This window comes from Nomascus leucogenys, chromosome 22a (assembly GCF_006542625.1).
Source record: "Nomascus leucogenys isolate Asia chromosome 22a, Asia_NLE_v1, whole genome shotgun sequence".
NCBI lineage: Eukaryota > Metazoa > Chordata > Mammalia > Primates > Hylobatidae > Nomascus > Nomascus leucogenys.
Genome location: NC_044402.1, coordinates 22,616,033 through 22,626,503, shown reverse-complemented (window position 1 = coordinate 22,626,503; position 10,471 = coordinate 22,616,033). Strand labels below are relative to the sequence as shown.

General features: G+C 41.7%; 1 non-coding gene across 1 annotated transcript; it reads left to right on the top strand.

The window, feature by feature from the left end:
- The first annotated feature begins 311 nt into the window (after positions 1-311).
- LOC115832595 lies at positions 312-373 on the top strand. Its single transcript, XR_004028120.1, has one exon. It is a non-coding gene; the product is annotated as a U7 small nuclear RNA (small nuclear RNA).
- The last annotated feature ends 10,098 nt before the right edge of the window (positions 374-10,471 follow it).

Sequence of the window (10,471 nt, the reverse complement as noted above, 5' to 3'; positions counted from 1 at the left end):
GATCATTTTTTCAGATAAAAGCATTTATTTTCAAACAATGCTCACTAAAACTTTTGTACTTTTAAATATTTATTCCAAGCCTTCTGCAAATAAAGAAGTATTTTCCCTCAGTAAATAAAATTCTCTGTTGAGTTTCTGAACTGCTCTCATTACTTATACATATTAGAATTTCATTCCAGGATTTCATTATGAAAAAATTATTGTAAAGTATTTGAAAATTATTCTATTAAAACAAAGATGCATGTGATTGTAGAAAAAAATGCATATACTCATTTGCTTTTACAGGTCAATGAAAATTTGAAGGAAATTTTGAGTGTTATAGCTCTTTTATAATTTGTCTAGCAGGCTATCTGTTTTTTACGAGAAAGTCCTCCCAAAAAATTGTTGGAAAAAAAGAGAAATTGTGTGCTTATCCCCAAAATAAATAACGCACTCTTCTCAGCCTTTTATTATTCTGAGTGAGGCTTCATTTGAACTTTTTTAATAAAAGCAGAAAACTATGATTCTTTAGTAAATGTGGGGATAAAACAGTAGGTTCGCTACATATTTATTCTAAAATATTTAATGGACCCTTACCCTGATTTAGGCCAAATAGTAAGTGCTGGGATTGGTTCAGTGTCTGTTTTAGAGTAGATCTCAAGCTATAGAATGGGATAGAGATGTAAGCAAATGCAGTTATGACATTCTCTGGCCAGTCACACACCACAAAATATATTTTTCTGATTTTAATTAAAATGTAATTTAACATTTATTTCCTCTGTGGTGATGGTGATGTCATAGCGAGGTAGAGGACCAGTAGGACTTAACTCCCGGACCAGATTGAAAACTGGCTAAAACTGACAAGGGGCCCTGAAAGCAACCTCTGCTTGTTGTTGCTGCCCATCAGCATAAGACATTCCTACCAGCACCGCGAGAGTTGACAAATTCCACGGCAACACCCAGAAGTTACCGGCCATTTTCTAGAGATTTCTGAATAACCCATGTCTTAATTTGCATGTAAATAAAAGAGGGCATAAATACAGCTACCTAAAACCCATAGAAGTACCCCTAGGCTCCTTTTCTCTGTGCAGTGCCTATAAGCTAGCCCTGTTCTGCAATGAGCAGTCACAGAACTGTGTGTAACACTGCCACTTCAATAAAGCTGGTTACTTCTACCATGAGCTTGCTCTTGAATTCACTCCTAAGTGAAGCCAAGAAGCTGCCCGACATCACTGGCAAGTCAACCAGTAGCTTGAGAAGAGGTGGCAAAAGGCAGTGAGGTAGGGAGAGTGGACAAATGATGAGATGTCAGCAATAGGAGATGGTCAGCAAAGCAGGAAGGCAACTGGCAACCCAAGCTCTGAGGGTTGTAGTATTGAGTCTGTAACATCAAAGAGCTGCTAATACTGAAGAGCCGGAACCCTAATCAAAGGCTCTTTTCAGGGCCATCATCTTTCCTGGCAGGTGGTGGAGCCAAGCTGCCACAGTACTAGGCCACAGTACTGCTGCCTTGTGGAGGACTCACTGTTATGGCCGGTGGGTGACGGGTCTGCATGCTGGTCTACCCATGGCAGCTGAGCCTATCCAAGCTGGGGGGTACCTGAGGAGACCATCACCCAGTTCTCATGTTGGAGACTGCTTGGCACCATTTTGGCTCTTGCAAGTGAGTGTCCTGTCTGCCACCCCCTTCAATATCAGGTGAACCAGGAAACAGAACTTCTGTCTAGGTGGTCAATTTAAAGTCCCCCATCATTTGGGCACCCTGGACAGAGGCACATTTTGCTCCATCCCTCAATCCTTTATTCTCTAATGCCATTTTATTATTCCACCAGCCATTTTATTTTCTGCCCTGGTTGTGTGTTTCATTTGCAGTAATTTTGTTTTCACCCCCTGCAAGCTATTATTTTGACAAATATTTAAGGCAGGACCTTTATTTGTGAGAAGTGCCCCAGTTTGTTGACTCCAGGACACTGGAGTTATGTGGTTTTGTGACCCCAACTTGGCATTTGGGGCTCATTGTTAGCCCCCACTGGATGTTCTGGAGTTTTCAGCCTTTGGTGAGGAGACATTCATTGGCTCTTACTTGGTTGCTCTGGATTTTTTGGCCATGGTACTGTTGTCCACCATACTGGATGCTCCAGCATTTTCAGCACTGACATTCCCTCTAGAATTGAGGGGAATTTCCCCATTCCCCTTGGGGAATCTTGGTCTCACCTTTTTTGGCCTGAAGTTAGAAGTTGTTATTTTCTCTAACAGCCATTTGTGGGCCCCTCCCTTGTGCTGTCTTCCTTTCTGTCCAATAAACTGCCTTGTTCAAGCCCATCTTGGTTAAAGGGGCCCGGGTTTTTGGTTTTCTTTTCAGTTTCTCTGCTACTGGGAGAATTCCGTGGCAAGTCAGGGTCTTCAACGTCCCCCCTTGAATAATATTGTTCACCCCTTCCCTTTCTCCCTTCCACAATCACCTTCTGTTTCTTTTGGTCCCTCTTTGCGAAAACTAAGATGCTTGCTTTTCTCTCTACAGCATTTAGACTCATCATTCCACTGCCCACTCATAGCGCATAATCCATTTTTGTAGAGCTTTGTTACTTATACTTACACTTTCTTTGCAGAAGATGGGAATTTAAAACGGAAAATAACTAGGCTTTCATTAGACTTAGGCAAACTAAAAACAATTTCTGTAGAGAACCTTATTTCATATGGATACAACAGCGAGCATCTTAGAGGATTTGCCACTAGTGTGTCTTTTAGGCAACTGGAGCAACTTCAGATTAGATGGTCTAAAGAGGAAAAAAAAAAACATTTTCTATTGCAACACTGCTTGGGTCCAATACAAATTGGAAAACCAAGAGGTTTGCCTAAACAAGGTTTTTAAAGTTATAATGCTATTTTATAATTAGACTTATTCTGTAAAAGGAGAAGGAAAATTGGGAGAAGTTCCTTATTTGCAGGCTTTAATGACTTTCTACCAGGATTCTGACTTACAGGATAGCTGTATGATGTGTCTGGCTCATGATACTCCCAGGCACCTCGAAGTTGTCTCAGATATCCTAGATGACTGTCTCCTAGCTGCTCCCCCAGAAGGTCTACACTCCCTTCAAAGCTTCCTCAGTGCCCTAATTCTGAGAGAGGACCCACAGGTTATCTTGCACAGGATTCCAACCCAAGGCGATCAGGTACCCATCTCCCTTACATAACTAGCCCTAGCCTATAGCTCCCACTGCCTGAGGAAATCAGCCCAACCAGTACCACCAGGAGTGGGTCCCATATCAGCCCTTAAAATTGAAGCTGTGTTCATTGTGGGCGGTAGCCAGTGGAGATGGGGGAACACAGAGTGTACACATCTTTTTCCATGTCCAATTTGGCTTTATGCAAGGGGAAATTTGGCTGGTTTTCAAAGGATCCAGGGAAATTTACAGAAGAGTTTATTAAGTTGGCCATGTCCTTTGATTTACCTTGGCATGGGTTGCAAATATTATTATCCACTTGCTGTACCAAGAAGAGAAACAAAAAAATTCTAGGTACTGGCCATAAAAGTGCAGATGGAGTGGCCATTCACAACCAAGGCCATGACATTTATCATACTGGGGAGATGTAGGTCAGTGGAATTACCAGAGGGTTTCCCAAGATCTCAAACACAGAAATTACATGCTAACTTGTTTAGTAGAATGTATGAAAAATTGTGTGGATAAGCAATTAATTATGACAAAGTTAGAGAAGTCAGGGGAGAAATGAAAATCCGGCTCTGTTTCTGGGTTGCTTGGTTAAGGCACTCAGGAAGTATTCTAATGTAGACCTTGACTCCCCAGAGGGATGAGCTCTCCTGGACACACATTTTAATACTCAATCTGTCCCTGACATTAGGAGGAAAATACAAAAGGCAGCAGTGGATCCCCAAACCCCCATGAACCAACTCTTAAGCATGGCCTTTGGAGTTTACAACAATAGGGGTAGAGGGGAGGAAGAGATAAAATCCAAAATAAATAACTCAAAAGTGCAATTGTTAGCAGTTGCTTTAAGTGCTCTGCTACCTCAGATTTACCTATCCTGAGGAAATGTTTCGAGATCGGCATCTGGAGTGCCCAGACAAGAGCCCCTGACTCACCGGGCCCTGGGCCAAAATCAGTGTGCCTTCTGTGAGCAAGAAGGCCACTGGAGGAAGGACTACCCCTGGCTTAAAAGGGAGTCTGAGCCACTCAGACCCATAATAACCAAGAGAACAGAGGACTGACAGAGCCTGAGGTCCTCTACACCTCTCACTGTACACATTACCATCTCCACAGAGGAGCCTCAAGCAACAATTGACATGGAAAGTAAAAATACTGAGTTATTGAATATGGGAGCAGCCTTCACAGTTCTAACCCACTACTTAGGGCCACTGCCTTCCCACTCCATTACCATAACAGGGATTGATGGCCAGCCAAAATTTAGGGCATTCGCTTATCCCCTTCATTCCACCATGGACGACCATACATTTTCTCATAGTTTTCTGCTTATGCCTGAGTGCCCTATCCCCTTACTGAAAACAGACTTATTTTCCCAATTACAGGTCATAGTTCAATTTGGAGAGCCTCATGAGAAGACAACAGGGCAGGAAGAGGCACTTCTCCTGGCTCTAAGTGCTTGCCTTAACACACACACACACACACACACACACACACACACACACACACACACACACACACAGGACTATTCCATGACATATTGCTTCTCAACTAAACAGCTCTGTTTGGAATATGAAAGGTACTGGTAGAGCTGTTAATGTACCCCCAGTCCAGATTATTTTAAAACTGTATGTTAATTATTCATGGAAAAAAAAATCCTTTGAGACCTGAAACAAAGAGGACATCCAGCCCCTGATAACAAATTTTCTAAAGTACAGATTACTACAATCCTGTCAGTCCCCATGTATCACTCCCATTTTTTTTTGTAAAGAAACCATATTGGGATTATAGATTTGTTCAAGATCTGAGGGAAGTTAAGGAGGCAGCAGTGCTAGTCCACCCAAAAGTTCCTAATCCTTACACAATATTGACCCAAGTCCTTGAAGATGCTAATTGGTTCTCAGTATTAGACTTGAAGGACACCTTCTTTTGCATACCTTTACTTCCAGAATCCCAGTATATTTTTGTTTTTGAATGGACTGATCCAGACATTCGTGCTGCATCTCAGCATACCTTGACAGTCCTTCCCCAGGGTTTTAGGGACAGTTTCCATCTCTTTGGCAATGCATTGGCAAAAGGGTTAAGGGAACTACTGTAAAGTAATGGATCCCTGTTGCAATATGTGAATGACCTATTAATTTCCAGCACTATTAGGGAAGACTGTGACAGGAACACAGTGCAGGTCCTTAATGTTCTTGGAAAATAAGGGTATTAATTATCCCCACACAAGACTCAAATTTCTATACAGAAAGTTAAATATTTGGGGTTTATGCTCATTCCTGGGACAAGGACTTTGGCCCAAAAATGAAAAGAGACTATCCTGGCACTCTAGCCCCTTCAGATGAAGAAACAGTTACGAGCCTTTTTGGAAATGACTGTATTCATTGGATTTGAATTCCTGGGTTTGGGCTCATGCCAAAACCACTCTATGAAGCTCTATAAAGCAGTGATCATGAGCCTTTGAATTGGGATAATACCTGTCAATAGGTATTTTTAACCCTAAAAGAAAAGTTGGGAACAGCCCCTCCTTTGGGACTTCCAAATTTAGAAAAGCCTTTCACCCTCTATGTGGCTGAAAAACAAGGGAGAGCTTTGGGTATTATAGCTCAAAGACTCAGGTATAATCCCAGACAAGTGGCTTACTTTTCTAAACAGCTAAACCAGGTGGTGGCTAGATGGCCAGGATGCTTGTGAGTTGTGGCCACCACTGCTTTATTAATAGAAGTAGCCAGTAAGTTTATCTTGGGACAACAATTTAAATTGTGCAGTAGCCTGGAAAATCAAGTACACAGTATCCTAGAGGCAAAAGGACATCAATGTCTAACGGGGGGCCAGTTACTCAAATATCAAGCCATTCTGCTTAACACCCCAGATGTTATTCTTAAAGTATGTCTACTCTGCTACCCTGCTGCCAGATTTCACATCCCAAGAAACAGATCCTCAATTCATTCACTCTTGTGTGGAAACATAGAATGGACCTCCTCCTCTAGCAGGCCTGACCTCAAAGATTAACCCCTGCCTTTCTCTGGTGTTGAGTGGTTTACAGACAGAAGTAGCCTTATTCATGAGGGCGTTAGAAAGGCAAGTTATGCTGTGGTTAGCCAGTAAGAAGTCACTGAGGCCAACACTTTACCTACCGAGACTTCTGCCCAAAAAGAAGAAAAATTGCTCTAATTAGGGCCCTCCAACTGGGAAAAGATTTAAGAGTCAATATATTTACTGACTCCAAATATGGATTCCTGGTGCTCCATGTTCAAGCAGTGATATGGAAGAAAAGGGGCTTATTAACAGCCAACAGATCCCTCATACAACATCACTCTAAAATGTTGGAACTTTTAGACATTTCCAACTCCAAAAGGAGGTAGCAGTTATTCGCTGCAGGGAACACTAAAAGGGAGACCCCTCTATTATTAGAGGAATTGTCCTCCAATAATTGTCCTGGCAGCCAAGGCCACAGCTAAAGAAACACTGGCATTCCAGGCTACTGCACTAACACCAGGAACTCTGACCATGCTAGTGGCACCATGCTATACACTTGAGGAAATTAAATGGGCAGAACAGAAAGGCTTACAAAATGATCCCTCAGAGTGGTTGCTAGAAACAACAAACTCTCCCCAAAGCTGATCAGTGGGAAATAATTAAGCATTTTCATGATTCTTCATATTTGGGATGAGATTCTCAAATATTATTGGAGAAATAACTATTCCAGACTATAAGAAGGTTCACCAAGGCCTGTGAACCCTGTGCCTATAACAAGCCAGGAAGCCACCCCATACTCCACCTCTCACTACTCAAACTTACACACCAAGGAACATATCCTGGAGAAGACTGGCAAATAGATTTCACTCAATTGCCACCTTACAGTGGACTAAAATATTTGCTAGTATTTATAGACACTGTCACTGGGTGACTAGAAGCTTTCCCCACAGGGGCGGAAAAAACACTGGAAGTATCCAAATTCTTACTTAAAAAAATTTTTTCCCAAGTTTGGGATTACCAAAAAGTTTGCAAAGTGATAACGAACTCTCCTTCACAGCTGACGTGACCCAGCGGGATTCCTCGGCCTTAAGTATTACCTACCATCTTCACTCCTTCTGGAGGTCTCAATCCTTAGGTAAGGTAGAAAAAGCCATTCATGTTCTAAAAAGGACATTAGCAAAACTCTGGCAAAAGATATCAGAGGCCTGATGTTTCCTCCTACCCATAGCACTTTTGAAGAAGAGGATGGCTTCAAATGGAAACTTAAAGCTTCATTCATTGAAATGACTTATGGAAGACCCTTTTTAACTTTAAACCTGCTACTTGATGAAGACACCCACGGAATACTCACTCATATTATCAATTCAGGCCAGCTTCAAGAGGCCTTTCAGGCATATGGAAATGAAGTGTTACTTCCTCACACAAAGGAAAAGAATAGCTCCCTTGTTCAAGCAGGAGACTTAGTTTTACTAAAAACGTGGAAAAATGTATTCTCTGACGAACAATTACAACCAAAATGGAAGGGCCCTTACTGAAGGTTGTTGAGCACCCCCACTGCTGTTAAGCTCCAGGGAATTACTAGCTGGATACCCCTCTCCAGGATTCAACCTGTTCCTTCTGAGTACCTGCAGGCACAAAAGGAAGACCTACGACCTACACCTGTAAACTTTTGGAGGGCCACCGCTACTCATTTAAAAGAATCAACACTCAGCCAGAAGTGGTAACTTGGTGCCGTGAAATGTGAATTTTCTCTTCTCCCTGATACTTCTTTTCTATTGCTTTGGCCAACTGCTTTCTCCTTGGAAAAACCTCCTTTATCTTTGTTGGGTATAGAGGCCACTCTAAGGCCCAACCAGACACTATGCTGCCACTGTGACTACTGTTTGTTCCCCTGATTAATATAATCCAGTGTAAGTGAAAACAAAACTTCATAGTAAATATTTCAAAAGTGATAGTGTCAGGGAATCACCTTAATGGTTGCTGTATTTGTCATCAACATCCCCAGGATAGAGAGCTCCACCATCTGGCACATCCAGAAAAAGTCTACAATCATGTGTCCAGACTTCCTAACAAACCATAGTGATCTCAAAGTATTTAGACCCCACTACTTGTTAGGTGGAGCTCTCTCCAACTTAATGGATTCCACATGAGAAGTTGGGTATCTATATCTCCAGTGTACTAATGATACTATTTTTTGTACCCATTATTGTCCTGATAATACAAAAAGGAAGGTTCCCCTGTGATGCTCTGATCCAGCTCTAGTCACCAAGTTCCCAAACCACAGTGAGGTAAATGGGATTCTATTTGTAAGAGAGAAAACTATATGTGATGCCTTCTGCTGGATCAGAAAGTGCAAGAACAAAACAACCGCCTAATCTGGCAATGTGAGAATACAGCCCTCGCTGGAAAACAAGGACTGTTTAACCACCTCATTGGAGCAAGGAAAATATATTTCTATAGACCCAACTTGGCAGCAAAGGATGGACATCACATTTCTGTAGGGCCTCAATTTGTGCCCTAATAGGGCTCATTTTTGTTTGCGGCCATGAGTGGGAAGAAGTCCCACTCTATAACTACTTCTGAATTTCTGAGGAGCCACCTATTCTTTTAGGGATAGCTTTCCCTTGCATATCAAAATCGGAACAGGAGTGAATGTACATTGGCCACCTTTGCCCCATTGGAATTCACCCTCTATAACCCCATAAGACCCAGGAGTATCAGAAAAAATTAAGCAATATAATTCATACAGGCAGGTCTATGGCCATCCCACCCTGAGCACACCCAGTCTTGTCAGATTTAATTCTGGGAATCTGAGTGGCAATAGTACTAGCAACCTCCTTGGGGTGGATTTGCTATCCATGAGTCAACATTAAAAAACTTGACTCAAATCCCAGAATCACTGGCTACCAACACAGATCAGGCATTAAAAAGAATTCGAGTCCCTACACCCTCTGACAAATGTAGTGCTTGATAACAGGCTAGTGTTGGATTACTTACTAGCTGAATAAGGTGGAGTCTGTGTAGTTATTAATAAAACTTGATGCATATTTATTAGTAATTCTGGGTAAGTTGAGATTAATATCCAAAAAATATACAAACAAGCTACCTGTTTACATAGATGTAGCCAGGTCACTGATCCCAAATATACCTGATTGACTATTATAAATGCCTTCCTAAGTCTCACCTGGTTTTTACCTTTCCTGGTACCTTTACTAGGTATCTTATTACTATTAATTTTTGGCCCTTGCTTGTTTAACCTCTTAGTAAAGTTTGTGTCTTCCATATAATATAATTCCATGTAAAAACGATGCCGATAGAGGCCTTCCAACCCACCTTACCTTCTGATCTGGAGAATAAAAAGCATCATGCATTTAGGTCCCTTGGATCAGATGTCCAGAGATTTTTACTCATTTAATGCTAGAAAGAGACTACAGCCATACAATCATTAGGAAGGAGTTACAGAAGATGGACCTCCATCTTTTTCCAACCCCTTTAAAATTAAGGAGGTGTATCCAATTTCTGAGTGGGGAATGAGGTCTAAGACTGGCAGGACTCAGCTCCCTACTAGATTGGAAACCAGCCAGAACTGGCAAGTGGTGCTGGAAGCAATCTCTAGTTGCTCTCACCGCCAATCAGCATAAGACATTCCCACCAGCATCAGGACAGTTTACAAATACCATGGCAACATGTGGAAGTTACTGCCCATTTTCTAGAGATTTCTGAATAACCTATCCCTTAATTTAGATGTAATTGCAAGTGGATATAAATCCAGCTACCCAATAACCCATAGGCTGCTACCCTCAGTGCACTGACTATGGGCTAACCTTGCTCTGCAAGGAGCAGTCACAGAACTGTAGTTATGCCACTTTAATAAAACTGCTTTTGTCCACCACTGGCTTACTTTTGAATTCCTTCCTGAGTGAAGCCAAGAAGCTTCTCTGTATCAATAGTGCTTATTTACCCAGCTCCACCAAATCATAGCTTTACCTGGAGTTGTGACTGTCTTGCTTTGGGAAACTTAAACAATGCTAACAGGTTGGGAGGAAGCAGATTAATCGATTACTCTGTTGTTCATCTAGCCCCACAGGTCATTGAGGAAACATTTATTCCTATCCAGTATGAAAATTCATCAACACAGATTTTATTAAATTGCCCACCTTTCCTGTTTTCAGTGGCCCAAATTTGATAAAGCGTCTTTCTCTGCTCATTATGTATTCCTCTTGGGCACATTTAGGATTCGGTTGATGATACTCAAACTCCAGAAAGAAACTAGCTTTTAATTAGGGTTGAAGGATAAAGGGCTGGGCCAAGAAATAAAATAAATAGTAGGAGAAGTAAATAGCAATTGCCTA